The following is a 22,436-nucleotide window of genomic DNA, read 5'->3' as shown; positions in this document are numbered from 1 at the left end:
TTAAGTTCAATGATCAGAAGTCTGGGCAAGTGCCTCAGTCCTTACGAAAAACTCAGTCCTTGACATCTCTTATAATGCTTTGAGAGAAATTAGAGAGGCAATTGCCCACAGGTAGCACACAGCTCAGCTGCCTGAGCACAGGAGGAAGATCCAGACTCCAAGTCCCATCTACAAGAAATCAATCAGTAATTTCTGACTAGTCCAGGTAAGTGACAGTGCTTTCAGCGTGTTTCATCATCACTTATTACTGACTGCCTGCTTTGAACCCCATTTTTAAGAGTTAACTTTTCCTTATATGGTGTATATCGAGTACTGTCATCTGTACCAACTTTGTAAACTCCATTTCTGGAGCGAAATGTCCAACTGTTGGGCACTACAGCAGTGTGTGCCTTCATGCCCAGCTCCTCTCTTTAAAGACTAAAGCTTTTTAACCAGAGAAGAATTTATGCAATTCTGGCTATTGAGAGAAGATCTTTCAACGGGATATGCAATGCAGGGGAGGGGTGGAAGTCAGAAATTTCAACCAATGTAGTTAATTTTTTAGAATTGTAGCTTTTCTTTTGGGAATGGAACTATAATTAGATTCATTATCAGAATTATAATGAGAAGAGGACTACTCCAAAGATTTCTCACAGCACTTCAGTCCTACAATTTAGCTGACTTGACAGACTGCGCAGTGATGGTGAAGGGTACCTGTCCAGGTAGCTGTACTGGAGGCAGCTTGGGAGGAAGGCATGTGATCCAAATTTACAAAAAGATAGCACTTCCAAATGATGTGAGAGGCATAGAAAAGGGAGTTTCTATACTGCTGCTCGAATACACAGACCGAGGTGATTGATATCTATGGGAAGATACTAGGTGTAAGAAAACGTCCTCCATTGTATGGAGATGAAGGGAAGGAAAATCTAGATTAAGTACCAGGAAAAGCTTCATGTAAGTGAAAGGATGAAAAAAAGTACTATCAAAAATATTCTCTGGACTTTGCAGATGAACTAAGAAGAAACGTTCAGTATAGGAACAGGTGACTGGCCATTTCTTTCCAGCATAATGAGACTTCAAACCTAAGTGGGATTCCTGAGCACTGTCAGACCTAGACAGAAAAAGAGAAAAACTAACAGAAGACACATCCCTTCCTAAGGAATTTAATCCTAAGGAATTTAACCTTTCAATGCTCCTGTAACGAGGAGTAGATACCGTTATCTTTAGAGTGGCAAACTTGGTCGTAGAAGAGAGATTAATCTAAGGTCACAAGGAAAGGCAATGAAAGGGATGATTTTGGAAATCTAGTGCCTCAGTGCCTGCAAAAATATTGTATTTTAATATGAAATTGCATGAGAATTTAGTAATCATGAAATTAGCATTTAGAAGTATCACTGTTTCCCTTACATTTCACCAAAAGTGAGTTATCTACAAAACATTTTGGAAACGTTTCACAGAAGGAAAGTTTGTTATAGGAAAAAGGTCTTCATCTATTTCTTAATTTTTAGAATGAGAACTACACATTGTGGAAAAAAGTCTGAGAACTATCACAAGATAGGAAGCCCACTGGAAAGATATCTAGATGTTACACTGAATGTGCTACTTTTTTATTATTCGGTCATTTTACTGTAGTTTATTGAGGTTCAGGATTTTCACTGTGTTTAACAACATTATGAAACATGACAGGATATGAAAATCAGAATCACGTTATTCATTAAAGGAACATCAATTCATTGTTACTCCACAGTGAATTACACTACCATAAACCAAAATGTAACACAATTCAAGTTAAAGTCAGCTTTCTAACATTATTTGGAATATATACTGCTGACAGTCCAAGCTCGATACTGTTCTGCCAAGACTGTAGCTTACAAAAGTAAAAATTACAGTTTGCTCATCAGTTTCCATTTTTTGATCGCATTCTTGGAACTTGTGTATCTGAAAACAAGAGAGGAAAGAGAAAACCCATGAAATTACATGGCTACATTAATTTATTGAACATGTTTGCTTCAGGTCAGTCTCTAAACCCAGAGGAATGCTCCAGGGATGCGAGTCCTGGCAGAACTGTGACCCTCATCCCTGCCCTTGACATTCACAGCCTCTTCCTGCTGTTCAGCCGCCTGCTCAGAGGGAGATGAAGAAGTAAGTTCAAGAGCCAAGTGTGACCAAGTGCCCACAGCTTTTCATTAATACTGATCCTGGACATCCTTGCTGGTAGTCACAGCCAATACAAAGTGTTTTAGCAGCTGGTTCTTTATCGCTAATACAAAACTTCCAACAGATAAGAAGCACCACTGAATCAGATAATAAACAGGAATCAGGAATATTGTGTCAAATTCATCTTGCCACTATTAAAGTTAATATTTGGTCTAATCTATACAGCCGTAACAAAGCTAGACAGCCAAATTCTACTCTGTTGCTGCAGTTTCTAGTCCTCCACTAAATGTTTCACTCTGGCAATATGTGAGAAGTAACCTGCAGGTAAAGACTGTGCATTGTACTTATCAGGAAAAAAAACACCTCCTTTTAAGAGCTGTAATAAAACACAAGTATCAAAAGTGGTGATGGCTTATTTGGGAGAAATTCATTTTGTTAGAAACTTCTGTAGAAACACAAAACCAATTATATGAAGAAATGCACATTCAGATATTTTGCAGAAGCTCAAAAGCTATTTTAGAGAGAGAGTAGGTTTTAATACAGTTCCCTTAAGATAAAATAGTAGACCACCATTTAAAAATATATCTACATACGACACTTTTCTATTTCAGTAACTTTACAGTATGTATCTGTCACAAAATATGAACTCTAGCCACAATGCTAGGCAATATTAGAAGTCTCAAAAGCCACAGCAAATATTCCTTTGTCATAAATTAAAAATATGTAAATATATGCATTAAAATTAGAATAAATATGTATGAATTTCTCTACAAATACATAGCAAATTAGCATTCAATACCAGAAAAATACAACAGTCCAGAAATAAATCGCCAATCTTCTGAAGTGTGTCAATAATTAATTGTGACTTTAGTAATGTTTCTTACGTGTTGCATTTAAACTTAGCATCTTGGTCCAACATCTGTTTGAAGTTTTACCTAATAAATATTTTTCTTTTTCAGAGCATTTCAGAGCATTTTAGACATGAGAAATCTCATCGCACAGTTTAAAAACCTCTTATTTGAAACCCTCATTCTCTTTTTCAAGCATTTGTTTTTTTTCACGTTCATCATCTCCAAAGACAACTTGAAAGATCGCGACGCCTTGAATTCATAAGTAAGGAATCAGGGATTTAAATAGGCTGCGCTGGTGTAATATTATACAACACAGTATCATATAATTTCGGAATTCTATTATGGAGTCATAATATGAATAGAAAGAAGTCGAGACTCTAAATGGGTCCCCGCTAGAAGAAAGGCTGCCGTACATTATGTACAAAGCCCATAACACATGGGGACGTTTTATTGACAGGAATAATGCAGATCATACTGTTTGCGTGCCCCCATCATTCAGGTCAATTTCTTATGGGGGCTGCGGCCAGGAGGCAGCTGGGGCCTCTCCACCCACGCTTGCCGCTCCGGCCGTCACCAGGCCCGGCCGCGCCGGGGGGTGGCAAAGTGCACGGCGAGGGAGGGGGGCTTGTCGCCTTTGTGCCATTTCCCAGTGACAGTGCTGCCAGTGTCACGAGGAGCACATCACATGTCAAAGCGGTGAAGTTTTCAGGCTGGGAGCCGCATGGAGTCCATCAGGCCTTCTGATATCAACACAGTTGGTTTTCTGCTTGGTGCCGGAGCCACCCAGAGGCAATTCATATTCTGAACATTAACATGGCTTTGCATGCCTGTCACACATAGAGCGTGCAGGGGTTTAATGCTATTGAAGACTCTGGTTTAAATCTCTATGCAAACAGTGATTACCTTGTAAGAAGGTTCCAGGATAACATGCAACAAAAGACTTTAAAGTTATAGTTTTAGTAAAGCAAACTCATTTACATTTTTATTATGCGTGTCCTTTGTTTAAATCTTGCCACGTCCATTATGGAAAAGACTTCTTATGCAACTGAAGCTTATTGGGACAGCTACTCTTTTTTTCTTGTTGGTTTCAAAGCTATTGAAAACATTTGAATATACTGTCTTATGGCTGTCTAGATTTTACTGCCACATATTTCTTTTAAAATTATAGAAAAGCTTTCAGAGCTGGCACAGATCTTTATAGTAATACCAGAATATTAACTAACTCCTGAAACCATTTAAAATATTAACACAAAAGAGAAGACTCAGACAGAAGTTGCTTTACGTACTAAAGAAAATTCAGGATATTATTTGCTTTGCTTGGTAAAAATATGAACTCTTTTTAAAAAATTACTTCAAAATGAAAATGTTAAAGGACTTCAAAACTAAAATTCTGACGTTTAAAAATGGTAAATAAACTTAAACTATAATATATTTATGGGTAAAATTTACTCCGTAACTATTGGTATTTCTCAAAAAAAAAGACATTTTTAGGCTCAAATTACCAGAACAAATTATCAACCTACATAAAGTTTTGGCCACAAAGCCTTCACTGATTTTATAGGAAATAATGTAAATAAACTGCCAAGTGCTTCAGAAAGTAATTCGTATTACTTTGTGGTTCCCTTTGCTGAAGAAACAGCAGCAGTTTACATAAAGACCAAATATGATTAACAAAAATGTTACTTTTAATAATGTAATTTTAAAATAAATTCTAATTAAATACTTCAACAGTATTGCATTTTAAACACTCTTTATGCAGTAAAAGACTTAAAATTAATCCTTTGGAATAATTATTAGAGTGCACATTTTTATTGAAAACTTTTACTAAATCCTGCAGACAAATAATCACACTCTAGGGAAAAGAGTAGGAACAGGACATGCGGTATTTAAGTAATTATTTAACACGCTGATCTAGCAGTGGTCAACTCTAAGCCATTGCAAAACAGACTTAGAATTTCAAAAGACATTTTAAGTAACTGTTACAGCTGTTAATAGGCTTAAGTATTTGTCCCTTTCCTCTGGCTGCATTTGAGCATCAACAGCTGACGGTCAAAGAAGAATCTTTACATAAAATAAACAAAAATATTTTAATTAATCCTGTAACTAAGTTTTAAATGGTATCTCAAATATAAGTGTAATGATATTTTTTTACTATTTCAAGGAAAGGATATAAAAAAACCCCACAAAAGATATTTTCTGCACAAACCTGTACGTTGCACATGACTCCGACAAACTTTAGCTCTAGCTCCATCATCTGCTGAAACCAAGAACTGCAAGTAATTAACTATTCAGTCTCCTGCTGCAATGAGGACACTCATTAGCAAAATGAACAAAGGGACAATTTTCTGTAGCTACAGTCATCTGTTACACTTTGAGTGGCAGGTTTTGTAGCAATGTTCTCTCTACCATCTGCCCACAGCGGTAGCGTTTGGCTTGCTCAAACTGGGCAACGTTTAACTGGTAAGAAAAAAGGGTTAGAGGTTGGAAGGTGATTATAACACGTCTGACATAGCAAGCTTCAATATTTCTCACCTTTTCTGTTTTATTGCCTTCATTCTAGTAGTCTGATTCCTTTAAGTAAAAAATACGTATATTTTAGCATTAATAAATTCTGCTACATATTTGCTAAATTTTTGGATTTAGACTCTTGTGATTGCTTTTCTAATAATACTAGACAGATATGCATACGTCATTTTTTAAAATAACAAACTTCAACTAGATTCATCCACCTATACTCATAGTATCCTAGATGAATAGGTAAAGGTGAGAGAATATAGGTATTTATTTTGCAGCTGAGAAATATGCATTTCCTTTTGGTACCCTGCAGTATTTAATTTACACTCAAAATAATCATTTGGTCTTTTGAATAACAGCTATGATTTTTGCACTCTTATTGCAAAGAAATATGATACAAATTATGATGCTTTCCTATGACACAAAAGAAGAAAATATTTGAGCATATTATAGTCAAAATCATAAACTGAAATTGCTACTGTTGTTGATTTATTGGGAATTTGCCCTGAAAATAAATCAGTTCTCGAAAATCTGTCATCCAAATTATTACATACCTTTCGATTTCTAAGCTCTGTTTTAGGTATTTAACGCTCACATTAACACACCACAAGAGGGTGCAATTGTACAAGCTGTCATGAAAAACACTCTAAATATACCAGTTTTGTGTAGCAAGGGAAATTATAATTTCGATATTTTTAATAGTTATTGTTATTATCCATACTATGTTACGTTCACATGTTTATAATTTTAATTCTTTCACAGTTTATATCTGTACATTTCAAAGAAATGCAGGTTAAGGTTGAACATGAGAACCTCTATTATGGCCACTGGTTGAATACAAGCCTTCACTTTTCAGTCAGTCACCTTGTTATTATAATACACCCCTATCTTCAATTCAGCTAATGCCTATATTCTATAAGGGCTTCCCATCTTGAAGATTTCAGGAGAACAAGATGCCATTATTCTTTTGGCCATATGCTCTAATCAGCAACCATTCTCACTGTGCTTTCATCTTGCAGCCACTGTATTTGTCATCTACGAAGGTCTTTTAAATGTAACAAAGTGTAGACACCAGCCAGGAAGGGACGAACAAATTGCTACTGGCCCAAATAGCTTTGGAGGGAAAATAGCCATTTCATTGCAAAGTCTTTGACAGAGGAAAACAGTTTGGGTTTCTTGTTTCTGTTTTGTATAAATGCAGAACTCTCAGAGAATAAGCTGGGGATGACAAACTTTCGCTGTATGGATCAGCTACTGATTGCATAGATGCTGAAACAGTCCTTGAAGTGCATCCTAAGGAGGAGGGGTTAGCCAGCCACTTCCACACTAATTGTTTATTCCAACCAGCCTTCTCTCCTTTCTCTCTCTCTCTTTTTTTTTTTTTCCCATCCACTCAGAAACAAGTCTGGGACAAAGATTTATTAGAGAATTTTTGTGAACTGTTTTTAGAATACTTCTTGTCACCTGATGTTTTTGTGTACTGTACCTCTTAAGAGAACGCTGTATAGATCCCCAAGCCAAGGCAAATATCCCTAAGTCTTCTCCTTGGCAAGGTATTCAGATTCTGCAATCAAGTAATCTCAAACTATTTGATAAACAGATTTGTGCTGAGTTTTTCAACTTAGGGCATTTTCTCCAGCTCTTAAAAAAGTTTTGACTTTTTCTTGTTCACTTTCCTAACTGTGCAGACTAGGACTAGTACTCACAAGATTACAGAGATCAAGTATCTCCTTACACTTACCTAATCATTGAAGTATTATATGAACCCTTTTAAAAACTGTTGTAAACTATGGGTGTGTGTTCAGTTGCCAGTGTGCTTGAACCCACTCATCTCCCATTTTTGTTTTATAGATACTGAATTCCTGAAGATAGCTCCCCATGCTGTAGGTATGGGTTGCATTCCTTGCTTCTGGAGGTACAACTAATAATTTGGTTCAATGGATCCAGTGCACCACAGGTTGCTGCAACTGCCATGTGCTGTCATTACATACCTATCATTTTGTGTTGCCTACAAGGTTAATCAGCAGTGTTTTAATTTAATTCCAGTGGGATCCAGTGACAGGACATGTGGGAATGGTTCAAAGCTGCACCAGGGAGAGCTTTAGACTGGACATCAGGAAGCATTTATTTACTGAGAGGGTGTTCAAACACTGGAACAGGCTTCCCAGAGACGTGGCCAACACCCCACACCTGACAGTGTGTAAGAGGCACTTGGACAAGGCCCTCAACAACAGGGTCTAACTTTTGGTCAGCCCTGAAGTGGTCAGGCAGTTGGACAAGATGATCATTGGAGGTCCCTTCAAGCTAAAATATTCTATTCTATTCTATTCTATTCTATTCTATTCTATTCTATTCTATTCTATTCTATTCTATTCTATTCTATTCTATTCTATTCTATTCTATTCTATTCTATTCTATTCCATTCCATTCCATTCCATTCCATTCCATTCCATTCAGCAAGCAGCATTTCATTATGTTAATTTTAAAAGTTTTGACAGAAAATTCTAATTTCTTGAATATATTTCAGGAAGAAAGCATTTCTAACATATCACCTGTGTCTTCACATGACATGAAGGAGTGCTTCAGGAGTTACTCGTCCTCTTCTCCAGTTTGCTGCTTGTAATAGAACCTCACTGGAGAGTCATGCAAGCACAAGTTCAGGATTACAAGAGCATCAATGTACAGTTACCAACAATTAAAAACCCAAGTTGTTCTTCAGTGTTGAATACCACTCTTTTTTTTTTTTTCTAACTACTTCATCTTTTCTAGAAAGCTGTTTTAGTCAAATATTTCAGCTTTACAGATACAGTTCTACCAGATTTCAATAATGTCCCTTACAACACATTTCTTGATGGGAGTATGACTATGCGCATTTCCCCTCTTCCTTACTTAAATCCTATAATTAGTATATACTCAATATTTTGCTTCTCCCCATATCCTCTGCCATTTCAAACATAATTTGTTTGTAAAACAAAAAGTTGAAATGTTACTTGCCTTCTCAGTTTATGTTACTAGTGAGATTCTACAAGTATGATTTTTTTTGTTTTGAAGGCAGAGCTCAATTTTTTTAAATACAATGTATGCAAATATATGTATCAGTGTACTGCATCTGGCTCCAGAATGACCACCGGCTGACAGCTTGGGTGTCTTCACAGTGGGTTTCACAGCCATACAGTGGGTATACACTTGCCATTTGGTTAAGAGGCCAAGGCCAAAATCCGGATCAAAATCCGTGATGATACACTAAAGAATTCTGCATTACAGGCACTAAAAGCTACCACTACCCGAACTTGTACCACTAAAAGCTGCAAGACAGTTTAAATGCTTCTGCCAAACTATTCTGAAGCCTAATAGCAATGAAAGGTTTAACATCTAATTCCCAGTGGAAGTTACAAATATTTCTTTACAAGCTGCTTTCTGATCCAGTTAGGTGTTCTAAAAGTACTCCCACCAAACCAGAACTTTTAAAAGATAGTGAGGAGGTGATTCTGTACCCCCAGAATTCCACAGCCTACTGTGATAATGGCACCCCTTGTTTACATCCAGCCTCCTCCTCTTCTGGAGAAGAAATTTCGAGCCATAAAGAATGCAATGACAGCCTCTTATTACGTTCACATGGGAGCCTGGATTGCAGTCCCTGTTACAGAGAACATTTAAATAAACATATTTTCATAAATATGTATATTTATGGCTGTAAACCAGCCTCACCGGGACATACCCAAATGAAGCAAATAAGCCATATCACTGCTGGCTGTTGTAGCTAACAGTCTGTTGCAAGAAGGAATGACCGTCGCTGCCTTTTGCACACAGGAATGACTGACCTGGCTTAACGATCCAATTCTAGAACAAGTTGCATGGCTATGAATTCCAGCTGGGGAGAGACACCCAGCTTCCTCAGAGGGCACATTGTAGACCCCATATTTCTCCTTTACAGGCCATACTGTCTACCTCAGGTGGCTGCCAGCATGGTTTGATGGCATTTTCAGATCACATTAGTACTACTCATCTCAATGATGCATAGAGAACAGAGATGAAAAAGCAATCTAGTATTAGGCTTAGCTAGAACCTCTTTAGAGCCTAAGACTGCTTTTTTATCAACCTAAAGCATATGTGAAGTTTTGAAAAAGTGTTATAGTTTTTTTTACATTGCACTGAACTGCAGATGAGTACAGTTAATTTGGGTAGAAGAACATGCTTATGTTACAGAAGGGATACAAAGATGATGCATGGACATATGAGACTAAATTATGTTTCCCCTTGTAAGACTACTGACAGAAAAAGCAGGACAGTTCTTAGCCATTATAACCAGCTATTTATGGCTGTATTTTAGTGGGGAAAAAGATTCATAATTGAAAAGGTCTTCTCGTGTCTATCAAGGGTTGTACCCAAGTAGCTGTCATACTCCATGAGTTAAGAAAAATCAAACACGAGGGATTTTGTGTTCTATTTTTATGTTTTAAATGAAGATATATCTTCATTGAAAACTTGAAACGCCTATTTAAATTACTAACAACACAATTCTGAAGAAAATAAAATATTTTAGAAGTTATTTAGAGACAGTAGGAACAAAGAGAAACAAGATAAGATGTAATTTAAATACTTCAGTAAGTAGCAGTAGAACAAGTGGACTTTCTGTAGCTGAGATGTTTGTGCATGGAGTAAGAATAGCACCGAACAATATTTTATAAAAGTTTTATAAAACTTTTTGAGTTGATTTCTTTTTGTTAAGTTCTTTAAAAAAATTTTAGAAAATATTTTAATTGTATTTTATTTAAAACCAAACACCCCCCCCAAACAAAACAAAAAACCCCCACAAAACCCAAACAAACAAACAGATCAAAAAAGGTAGTACAACGATCAACCATTGGCCAGACTATCACCAATATAAATTTGTGATGTTAATAGTACTATAAATTATTTTAGCCAAAATACTTACCATAGCACAGGATAATCCCAAATAGTGCTCTAGTGCCTTCCCAACCTAATATTTAATATAAAAATAATGGCACTAGAAATTAACTTTATTGAATATGTTTAAATATTTCCACATTTGGATAATGAGTTTATGATCTTTTACAAAAACATAGCAATTTAGCCTTTCCATTTTTTTTGGTATTCCTGCAATTTTCTCTCCAGATCTTCAACTATGGACTCTTCTTCATGTAGCTTATTACATAAAAGCTTCAAAAGCTTTTCTGGTGAACATTCTGTGTCTTCTCCATTTATGTTGTAATACTTCTATTACAAGAAAAGATTTTTCAGTGAGACTCTTGAATAAATCCCATAGCCCTTTTTGAAAGCTACAGAATATTTTTTGTAATTTGAACACATTATAATGCATGTTTTATATTCAAGAGTCCTGTTCTAGTGTTGAAAATAAAGTTTTACTGTATCTGACATTTAAAATACTTAACCAAAGAGTGTGTTACATCTAAACCATAGTCTAAAATACTAGAGAATTCAAATGTATGGCAAAGAAAAAGGAAATTTGGAAAAAAATTCATATCCTGTATATTTAAAAACTTTCAAAGAATATAACAAAAACATATAAGAAATAAAATAAAACAAGGAGAAAACACAGCATAAGTACAGAATAACAAACTATTAAATTGTTAACTTTGCATTGCTGGCGTTTATTTTTGCTTTTTCTTGATTACACAAGCAGTGTTTAAATTGCATTAAAGGATTAAAAAGAGCATCTATAATGGGTGATTTACTTCTCATGCAGTCAAAAATAAAAATAAGACTTCCATAGAAAAAAAACACGTGCAGCCTCCCATTATACAGAAATGTCTCTCCGAGGTGGTGAACTGCTGAGAGCTGACCATTAGGAAACACTAACCTCAAAAGTGTGCTTGAGATCTTCCTTCAGGAGTACCTAGATACCTAGTTCAAGTAATTTTTCAAGGCTAGGTGATTAAATATTGGTCAACTTCTTCAAAATATTAATATTAGCAGAAATTACTATCTCTTGTGTAATACAAATTAATTACAAATTAATTACAAATACAAATTAACATTTGTAGCACTCACTGAGGAAGTGGAAGAAGCAGAGTTCAGTTATTTCCCTAGACACTCTGTTCTGCTGCCTCAGAGCACTCGGCCTACAAAGCGTTACACATGCCTGGGATGGGGTGAACGTCTACCTGGTTGCTGAAGCTGGACCAGAAGAATCCAAGAGTAATGCAAGATCTTCCAAAATGAAAGCAAAGGGAACCTGACCCTGCAATCCCCTGGTGAGAACGCTGCTACTATTCACTCCATGGAACCCATATGCAATTTTACCATGGAGTGATAACATGAGCTGGATTTGGGGAAGAAAACTTTTCACACACAAAATGAAGCTTGCATTATGCTAGATGGTCCATGGTCATACTTGATCATATGTAGCCACTAAAATTTTAGCTAGTGACACTTTGGTTTTTTAAATCTGTGGAGATTTAGTTTGCAGTCCAGAGGGCAACTCAATTCACTCTTAAGTAGATATCTAAAATTGATCAGATGAACTGCGTCCTAAAACATACCTATTTTTCTACCTCAACTATCAGAAAGCAAAGAGAGCACAGCTACATCATAAACATGTCTTCATTCTTCATCAAGCGTTATGGGAGACAAATGCCACTCTCTTCATTTTTTTCAGAAGTGACAATTTCCCAAAAGGAGTGTTTAACTACCTAATTTTAAAAGGGAACAGTTTTTCTTCAACTAGTCTGTATAGTCTACGGTGCTCTTTTAAACAAATCCTGCTTGAAATCTCAAATTAATTGCTAACAAGACTTCATAATTCTTAAGGAAAAAAATATTTTATACTTGGGTTTGGAGCAGAATTTCTTTCTTCAAGCGATGGGTCTACATATCATCATTCAGGAATGGTGAAGAACAAAAATAAAAAATTAACATCTTTACTCTCTGTGATGCCTTAATAAATCTTGTATTTTCTTTCTTTACAGAAGCTATTCTTTCTTTCGCCCCTAAAGCCTAGCTTTCGCCTTCTAATCATGCACTTTAAGCTATGCAACATTCTTGAAACACGTATCATCTTCTGTCACTTGCTCAGTATTTTCAGCCTTTTGATCTCCTCTCACATCTTTTAAAAATTCCTCAGTCTCACAGTTCCTCATATCTTCCCCATGAACTTTTCTCCTTTGCTTTACATTCCTTTATCCCATTAGCTGCAACACCCACATGATTAATGCTGGTTTGGATTCATTCACAAGCGCACCTGTTCTCCTGTCCTTTCACATGTCTAGGAGATCATTCATGCAGTTAAAAAAGAAAAATCTTTTCTCCTTCCAGGATACTAGATGGTTTTCTATATACTGTATCACAGAGTAGATGCTGCTAATATATTGTGCACACTTCCCACTACATATCTGCACTTGACCGTGCCATGTATATATAACAGTAGGACAATTCTAGATAAATATTTGTACCTACTATCTGTCACAACTATCCACATAAATAGAAGTGGTTTATTGTTTTTTTTTTTTTTTTTTAAATACTGGCTTTGTTTGTCAAGAAGTACAAACTTGCATGTACTCCATTGTGTGCAGAGGAAGGAAAATAAAATGTAAGTTCCATCCTTTCAAATTTGGCTTATTCTCACAGTTCCAATTCCATCCCAAAAGCTGTCGACAGGCAGTTTGTGGCACAGTCCCTAGAGGGCAGCAGAAAGCCACCAGCAGTGCCCACGGTTGGTCACCGCTCTCTGTTCAGCTGCCAGAGAGTTCAATTACCAAATCTGTTCAAGGCATTTTCATTTATTATTGAACCAAACAGCATTTTACGCGATTACTATATTTCTGCCTTCTAACTGACCCAATCACAGACTGTGAATTAGGGCAACTTCACCTCCATTTGCTGTGGATTGGTCATCCCTTCATTTGATTGGACTTCTTTGACTAACCTCAATAACACGGAAAAGTAAGCACTGCCTGCGTATTTGGGTCTCATCCTACACTGCTTATGTACTTTGTAGTCAATTGTTTTTCACTAGTCAAGAAACTAAAAACTCTGCAATTTTTGTTTTCTTCCACTGGTAGCTACTAAGGTACCTCACTCATGTTGTAGTAACTGATATGACACACCTAAAACTGTACTCGAGTATGCTCGACTGCATAGGGAGAAAAACAATACTTGTAATAACGATTAAATTTTTATGGGTTTTTTTTCTATTCAATATAGTTTAAATGCTTAGTTTTCACGAAAAATTCAAATACAGTCTTCTCCAGGTTTGAAGGGCAAAGCTATTCTCTAGAATTACTTCATGACATATTAATACTCAGACCAGCAATCTACTACAAAAGCAAACCAAACAACTTTATGTATTCTTCTCTTTCATTTAGGAAAATTAAATGCTACCTAAGCTCTTGAGCTTTAAAAAATAGTAAGCTCGTGTTCCTTTTCTATAACTTTTTTTTTTTTTCTGCAATGACTTTTTTTTCCTTTTTTAAAAAATGTTCATACCAGAAGCTTGAAACTGAGGTTTTATGCATATTTCTCCCTTGTAGTGAGTGCTCACTAGTTGATACATGATTGCCTAGCAGTGTTAATGCTGGCATGGGCTGTGATTTACCACCTAAAGATCACTGACTATATATTTTCAAAGAAATACATGATGAAAGAACTGTAAATAATTTATACACACAGGAAGTGTGCTACATTTCTTCCCTATTAATATATTGTTATAAAGTATTTTACTTGAAATAACCACACTACAATTTAAGTTTTCCTCGATGTTGTTGTTAATATGCCAAATACAATATAATCCATGTTCTGTTAATTGCAAATTTGCAAAAGACACTTTAGCAGTCACTTTTCAATCTATATTAGGCCTTTTCTTTATTTCCTTCTTTTCAATACTTCTGTGGATTACTTTTCATTAAGTAAAATATTGTATCACTCTGCACAAAGAGGGTATATGAATGAGAACTGGCATCTAGTGAAGATAACACATACGTGAAGAAGAATTTTCCTCTTTACCCATTTATGTAAAAACTCAAGGTCTGACAATCTATCATTTATATATTTACAAAGATTTTAAGCCTGCTCTTAGGTTTTTTTTTTTCATATTATGCTTGAATTATGCTTTTGTAGATGAACAAATCTTGCTGGAGAGTGAATGAGATAAAAATAAAAATCTTAATATTATTTATTTTTATATACAAAGTACGGTGGTCGAAAGAAAAGTACGACTATTCCATTACTCTGTTCAGGATGGCTAAATTCATTCACCTAAACACAAGCATCTAATGCATTTCTATACTCTTTGGTCTGCGATGCTCACTGGGGCACGGGGCTCTACACCCGTCAGAGCTCACGGTGTCATGTCCATGCTTTGGACATCTCAGGCTGTCAGCAGGAGTTTCCATACGCAGAGTAAACCACCTAAATTTAGGTGTCTACATAAGAACTAGGTAAGTTTCTGTTACAGGCAATGAAGTCAACAGAACTTGACTCAGTTGCTCATGCCCATATGGTTTAGTGTCAGAAGAGATGAGGCATGGAAGACACCTTACGCAGGACTGGCAGACGTGACATGGGGCCAAAGGCAACCTGTCCCTTTTCGAAACCAGAGCTGGGGGCCAAGCGGCACATCTGGAGACATCTCCACTGACTAGAGACAGATCTGCACTGACTAGATGAGCAGCTTAATCTGTGAGCTGATTCTCACTCCAAATAACAAATCTGGCTGTTAAATAAAGTATTGGGGAGCCTTCTATAATGAAAAGAAGAAATATTGCACCGTAATGTTCTCTAATGAAATTAAAAATTATATGAATAAAACTCTAATTACTTCTGCAGAACTAAGCATAAATTACAAAAATGTGCCAAAATGAACATATATTGCCATGTCAGAAGTATCAATGATATCTTTGTCACATTTATTCTAAGTACCGTCCCATTGTATCACTCCTGTGGATGATAAAAATTTAAAACGGACATTAAGAAAACTGGAACTCGTGAAATGGAAGATCTGAATATACAATATTAAACATGCATTTCAGTAGTCCCAGGCAAGGAAAGCATAATGAGAACTGACCCTCAATATAAATGTACTTTGTATCCAGATGCACAAAGTGTTCTCTGTTAAACTAAAAACTCCCCTCCCCAAACCTTCAGTATTGCGCATTTTAAAGATATTTGGATTCAGTATTTGACAGGCAGAGAATATTTATGCAGGAAAGATATTTAGCTTTCTCAAAAAATAACTACCTTAGGAACACTTGAGTATCTGCCAGATGGGAACTAGTCAGATTCTGCACAGGAGACTCACACGTATTTATCAGTGCACATACCAAAACGTAAACCCGGAAAGTGGTCAAAACTTGTTTATAAATCCTGATTCAATGCTCTGGAAAGTATTTTATGGTAAAAAGAATAAAAATCTCTGCATTTTACAAAAAGTGACAGAGGAATTGTTAAAGGAAATGCATTCTGCTTGCCACTGGCTCGGATGAGCAAAATACTCTAAAGTCTTTGAAGGATGAGAGGAAGAATGAGATATTGCTTCTAAAAATAGTACCAAAAGCATTTAATTTTAGTATACACACACCATGTAAGAATGAAAAAGAAAAGTTTGTGGTTTTTTTCCCTAGGAAATTAACCTTTTTGAGCACATAATTGTTTGATATCCTGAAGCACCTTCCGTTGTAATTTCTAGTACAGCGAAGGGACAGATAGAAACACCTCATTTTGATGGAAAGGATCTTCCTCCGCAGGTCTCTAGGGGCACACATCTTTCATCGGCAATGGCTGAGGCATCTGTGTTAAGCAGATTGCACTGTGCCTCCTCATGGACTGCACACGCCCAAGTCTAAGCATTAAATTTCACTGAGACACTGCTTATGAGACACATACAATTGTGCAAGAGCAGACAACACAATTTGTATCTTCTTTCTGATTTGCTTTTTTATGTGATTTGTGGAAGCACTGCGCTGTTTTATTTAATCTCTTTCATCAGTTGTATGTGCTTTCCTTAGCTGTACTCATAACTGACATCAAGCAGGTATTAATGGAGCTGACAGGCCCACATTTATTTCCAGACTCTCTCCCCTATTAGATAAATTTAAGCCTTCAGAATTTTCACTTACATTTATATATTTTTTTACATTAAACAATGTTAATCCCTAGATAATTTTCTCTGATTCAGATAGCCAAGTAACCCACTCTCTAATTCATCTTTCAATACTTGTATATTTTCCTATTTTGAAAAAAGAAATTTCTACAATTTAACTGAAATAGGTACATGAAGACAAAAGCCAAAACCAATTCCTTAAGAATATGACAAAACAGAGATGACAGTGACAAAACAACCCATTCTACAACATGAGGAAGACTGTTATGATACTTCCCTAATTTACCTTGATTAAAGCTTGTGTAGCAATAACTAGCTCCTTTAATTGTGGTATTTATTTGATATCTGTTTGTGTAGTATGATCTGTGCCATCATATCCTATTTTTAAGTCATCTGAAATGCAAGGCCTGTGAAACCAGACAGAATTGAAAAAAAACACTTGCAATATTACAGCACTTGTATTAATCAAGTTAATCAATCTTCTGTTAATAATGGAAATTCAGAGGCAAGGTGCCTATTTTTTTTAATAATTTCACTTGTCTGACTTTTTTAAGATCGAGGAGAATTTAAAAGAGCACAATAAACACATTAATAGTTTGCTTCTATGTTTGTTTCACGGAGACAAGTTTTTTTATTTAAACAAAAAATAACAAAAACTTAACATTAAACGTAACACTAAATAACATAGAAGAAAATGCTAAAGAACAGAATGTGTTCTGTCAGTAAATAGATTATTTTCAGTGTTCTGTAGAGAAACATATTAGTCCAGAAATGCTGGACTGTAGATTCAGTTAGGAATCTACATTTTAGGAATCTAGATTTTCTAACTGATAAATTTGATTATTTTGATACTATCAACACAGTCTAAAAGAGACTAAACATTGTTACATTTCTAACAAAAAAATAGAGCATTGGATTGTTGAAACATTTTTGACTCTGTCAAAATTCCTTTCTGTTAGAAACGGATGTTGTCAGAAAATTCTTGCCCAGGTCTACCTAATTAACTGGGAAAATAAACAGGTTTAAAATTTTAATAGCATTCAATCAGAGGTGTTCAGAAGACCTCTTTATTTTGTGAATATTAAGATATATTCCAAGTACTCACAGCCCAGAAAGCCAATTGTATCCTGGGCTGCATCACAAGGAGAGAGGCCAGCAGGTCAAGGGAGGTGATTCTGCCCCTCTGCTCCACTCAGACCCCACCTGGAGCCCTGTGTCCAGCTCTGGAGCCCTCAGTGCAGGAAAGACATGGACCTGTTGGAGAGGGGCCAGAGGAGGCCACAAAAATGATCAGAGGGCTGGAACAGCTCTGCTGTGAGGACAGGCTGAGAGTTGGGGTTGTTCAGGCTGGAGAAGAGAAGGCTGCAAAGAGACCTTATTGCCACATTTCAGTACTTAAAAGGGGCCTATAAGAAAGATGAGGACAGACTTTTTACAAGGGTATGTTATGACAGGACAAGGGGTAATAGTTTTAAACTGAAAGAGGGTAGTTTGAGATCGGATATAAGGAAGAAATTTTTCACAGTGAGGGTGGTGAGGCCCTGGCACGTTTCCCAGAGAGGTGGTAGACGCTCCATTCCTGGAAACATTCAAGATCAGGCTGGACGGGGCTCTGAGCAACCTGATCTAGTTGAAGATGCGCCTGCTCATTGCAGGGGGGTTGGACTGAATGACCTTTAAAGGTCCCTTCTAACCCAAAGCATTCTATGAATCTATACTATCCCCTATCAAAGTATGATCATGAAGCTGTATTATCATTTCCAAACGGTTCTGTGCTATAGAACAGGAGATGCGAAACTCCTCAGTGATGCAGTTGTGACCCCAGCTCTAAGGTTGTCCTCTAAGATGCACAGCACAGCCAAGAAGTCTGAGTTACCATGGGCTATGTAAACTTTAATTTAGTGCACAAGTAGATTGCTTTCAATAGAAAGTACAAATAGATTCATACAAAACCGAGAGAAGCATGTACCCACTTACAGTCTGATCCCTGTCAGTGCCTGGAACAGCCGCAAAAAACCCAGGGAAAACAGATATTTAGATGAAAGCTCAGGGTATGATCACTTCAGGAACAAAGAGCAAAATTTAGGACGTGTCCGGTGTCACGGTCCAAAGCACCGTGATCAGAGTCCTGTGAACACCCCCCGCTGTCACCTGAGACCGAGTGGGAACCGCGCTCGGCCCGTGCCGGGATCTCCGCAGGACACCGCTGGACCCACACGAGCCCGGGCTCACACAGAACCCGCCGCCGAGGGCTGCGTGCGGAGCAGCGGACACCAGGTCAGGCCCCGGGCCCCGCCGCGCCCGCCACCGCCCCTCACCGGTGCTCGGGCTCCGGCTCCTCCAGGCACACGGCAGCGCCAGCAGCTCCAGGGTCTCCAGGGCCAGGCGGCGGGCCCAGGGCCGCGGGCCGGCAGCCCCCGCCGGCGGGGCGCTCATGGCCGGCGGGCCAGACCCGCCCGCCGCCGCTGCGGGACGCCGTCCGCGGAACCATGGCAACCGCCCCGCGCGCCGCCGCGACACTTCCGCCCGCGGGCGGCAGGAAGTGACGAGTGGCGGAGCCGGGGCCCGGTGCTTCCCCCGGCCTCTCCCGCAGAGGCGCTGCCGGCCTCGCCACCAGGCCCCGCCACCAGGCCCCGCGGACGCCGCTGCCGGCAGCTGAGCGGCTGCCCGCCCCGAGGGGAGCAGGTTCTGCCCGGCAGCAGAACGCTTTTCATGCGTTCCTCCTATTTGCTGCCTGTCAACTGTTACTCAGCAAGTAATCTTCCCCGCCCCCTCTAGATGTTATTCAGCACGTGTTAATCTACTTCAATAACCTCTTTTCCCCTCCTTCAGCCAACCTCACCGTTACGAGCATCTGGATAACTCAAGATTTCCTATTTAAGCTGAAAGTTCTGCTAAATTGGAAATTAAACGGTTAGGTCCTCACTAGAGAGTTCATGCACCCCACGTAAATTATTACCAGGTCAACCTTTCCCCTACATCACGGCATGTTTCAGAGAACATTGCATATAATGTGGCACCCAAATGCGACAATGCCCATCACACATTGACCATCCATCCACCTCTCCCTTCTCCAGTATGTTTGAAAACAGAGGTGAGACGTTCAGATGGGCTTTTAAAGCTACATAAGAATGAGAAGAAAATGTGGAGAAAATACAGAAACAGTAGTTTAGATGATGGGCATAGAAGAAGAAAAAATCTCTGCTGAGGACTGCAGGCTAGGAGAAGGTGATGTTGAACATGAGTATAAGCCATTACGAGTGGTGTGTTTGCTTTCATTGTAATAATAAACTTAGGCTTTGACATTCTAGTTTTCACATGGTTAGGAGACAATAGTGCAATAACCAAAAGCTATGCATGATTCTCTCATAACTCTCCCTTTATAGAAGTCCATCAGAGAGTATGGGCTGGCTGGAAAAACTATGAAGTTATGGATCTGTGTTTGAATACACTATGTGATCTGTAGTGCTCTTTGACCTCAATAGCTATTAGCATTTGCACTGAAAATCATTTCAGCTCTGCTTGAACTCAAGTTACACCTAGAGAGATGGCAAGCATTTAATATCAAACGTCACATCAACACAGCACAACTCTATAAATGTAGAAGCAAAATAATGGCTTGCCTAATAGAAACTGTAAGGATTTTGAACAGGATAATTGCTTCTAACGGAGTTGAATTTTTCCGGGATTAACACCTAAGTCTGCTCAATATGATACATCATTATTATGGACCAGGTTAAAGACTTGGTTTCCTTTATCTGAAAGAGTAAGTCACCATTTGCAGTATTTGGACTTATGAGCACGGATAAAACCATCCCAGCCTCTGTGAAACTACAGAAGTGTCAGGGATTCATATGGCTTATAAAAAATAAAGTGCCTTTATTTTCAAGAATGAAAATAATTTTACTAATTGCACCTTTTTGGCAGGCTCTGGTTGCTACCTCGTTTCATCCACAGAAGAAATACGGAAAGTGATACCAATTGCCAAGATAAAATTAAATGGTAGATTTGTTCTTTTCCTTAAGCTCAAGCTGAAAAAGGGATAAACTACTGATCTCTTTATGTTAGTGAAACGTAATTAGTAAGAAACTTAAGAAGTTGGACACACTACAGGAGCCATCAATACATTCAAAAACGTTACTTGAATATAAAAAGGGAGATTTCATTCTTAAGTCATGTGCTGAGTAACAGTTTAGACTGATACTTCTAACTCCAGTATTCCTCTCAGACGTTTTCTTTCTGGTTAGAAAAATGGTAAGCGTAATTGAGTGAAAAGCAGAAATTGTTACTTAGCTTAAAAACACAATTTGTAAAACTTGCTTTACTTTTAGGTCACTTTCCAACAATAACAGTTTAGAGAAGAGTGCATTTTGGGTTGGGAAAAAGTCTAATTTGCCATTGAAAACAGAGAAAACATTTATTAACATAGGCTGTAGTGTGATGTGGCAAAAACTGCCAAAAAATTACATCAAAGTTTTATGACATGTAGGAATCAGATCACAAGTTAAGACAACTTGTTTTCTTAATCCCTTATATTACTTTGATACATAGGAAAGGAGCAAGTTGTATCCATTAGAGGTTCTGATCAGAAGATTCACATTTAAATCACTGATCGGAAGATTGACATTTATGTATGAGCACTGAAAAACACTGAAAAAATCAACACTTTGTTTATGATATATATTGCATCCTGTGTCGGTTGTTTTCTTATTTTTGATTACAGTCTGGTCTTAACTATTCTAACTACTATCTTTATGTTAAGTAGCTCAGTGCTTCACACCCTAATTACCTGCTGTAGTCATAATAATTGTGTTTATTTAGAAATGTCTTTGCTGTCTAGCCTGGGCAAGGCCAGCTATTGATTCTTTTCAGATAATAATAAAAAGTTATTTGTTTATAGTTTTCATTCACTAAATTCCCCTAAACTGATTTTACGGTATTTTAACCCAGTTAGGAGCCACTTAAAATGGATTTGGAATGGTACTGGTGCCAAATCTTAAAGAATAGTATCTATGGCATAATAAAATACTGCTCTTAACTCTGCAAAATCAGGTAGTTGTAATATTTGAAAACTAGATCCTATTTGCCTCTGATTTGTGTCTCATCTCCCCAGGAGCATTGGGCTTCTGCTTTCTGTGGAGGGACCACTGTGGCACCACGAGCCAGAGACTGGGCTTCTCCACCAGCACCGCTCTGTCTCACCGTGGCTTCCCACACAGCTCAGGTGAACTTGACCTCTAAGGAACTGATATTTAAATTTCCACATAACATCTTTTTAAAACAAGATATCCTTCTGTTACTTAACTAAGCCACAGTATTTAGGGTCTATTATGTTAGAATGGAACAAGGAAGCTTCTGTGGCTGTTTGCGATGTGTCTGTTTGTCTCTTTGGCCTGGAAATGTTCACATTCTGTGCCACAGTGGAACTGGCAATGCGCAGTAAAGCTCCTTTCCCCTTTGGCTACCTCAGGTTATTCTAATTAGGGTCATTTTACACATTCTGTCTCCTTTGACTGAAGCCATCAAGAGTTTATGTCAGGTCATAAATTTCTGACTGAGTCTCCAAAGTAACCAGGTTCATGTGCTAAGAGTTCTTGATATGTTTTCTTACAAAAACTCTTAGTCCCATATTTCAGAGAAACAAATGATTTTATAAGTTAGAGTGGGTGACAATACAAGTATGACAATTAAAACCATACACATTTGTTATTTTTCCTCAGTGTCTGAGGGATGTTTGTTGACCTAACAGAAATACAATAAATCTATTTTATTTTCACTGGCTTTGTTGGAAAAAGTGAACAGATCTTCAGGCGTAGAGATCCTTCCGCAAGTCTGATAAAGCAGCAGCAAACTTCAGA

The 22,436-nt window shown here is 37.6% G+C and overlaps 1 protein-coding gene across 2 annotated transcripts in view; it reads right to left on the bottom strand.

Annotated features, from left to right (window-relative positions):
- The window catches only part of LOC135985923 (uncharacterized), a 35,094-nt gene extending 16,059 nt beyond the window's left edge, over positions 1-19,035 (bottom strand). Inside the window, exon 1 of one of the 2 annotated variants that reach the window (XM_065629622.1) lies at positions 18,897-19,035. The gene's annotated coding sequence lies outside the window, so the exon portion shown is untranslated. Of the gene's footprint in view, positions 1-5,519; positions 5,560-18,896 lie in introns of those variants that run through there. The other variant, XM_065629623.1, reaches the window with a different exon arrangement.
- Between the last annotated feature and the right edge of the window lie 3,401 nt (positions 19,036-22,436).

The sequence above is a fragment of the Caloenas nicobarica genome, chromosome 2, assembly GCF_036013445.1.
Source record: "Caloenas nicobarica isolate bCalNic1 chromosome 2, bCalNic1.hap1, whole genome shotgun sequence".
Classification (NCBI taxonomy): Eukaryota; Metazoa; Chordata; class Aves; order Columbiformes; family Columbidae; genus Caloenas; species Caloenas nicobarica.
Note: the sequence above shows the minus strand (reverse complement) of the source record. Positions and strands in the feature narration are given on the sequence as shown.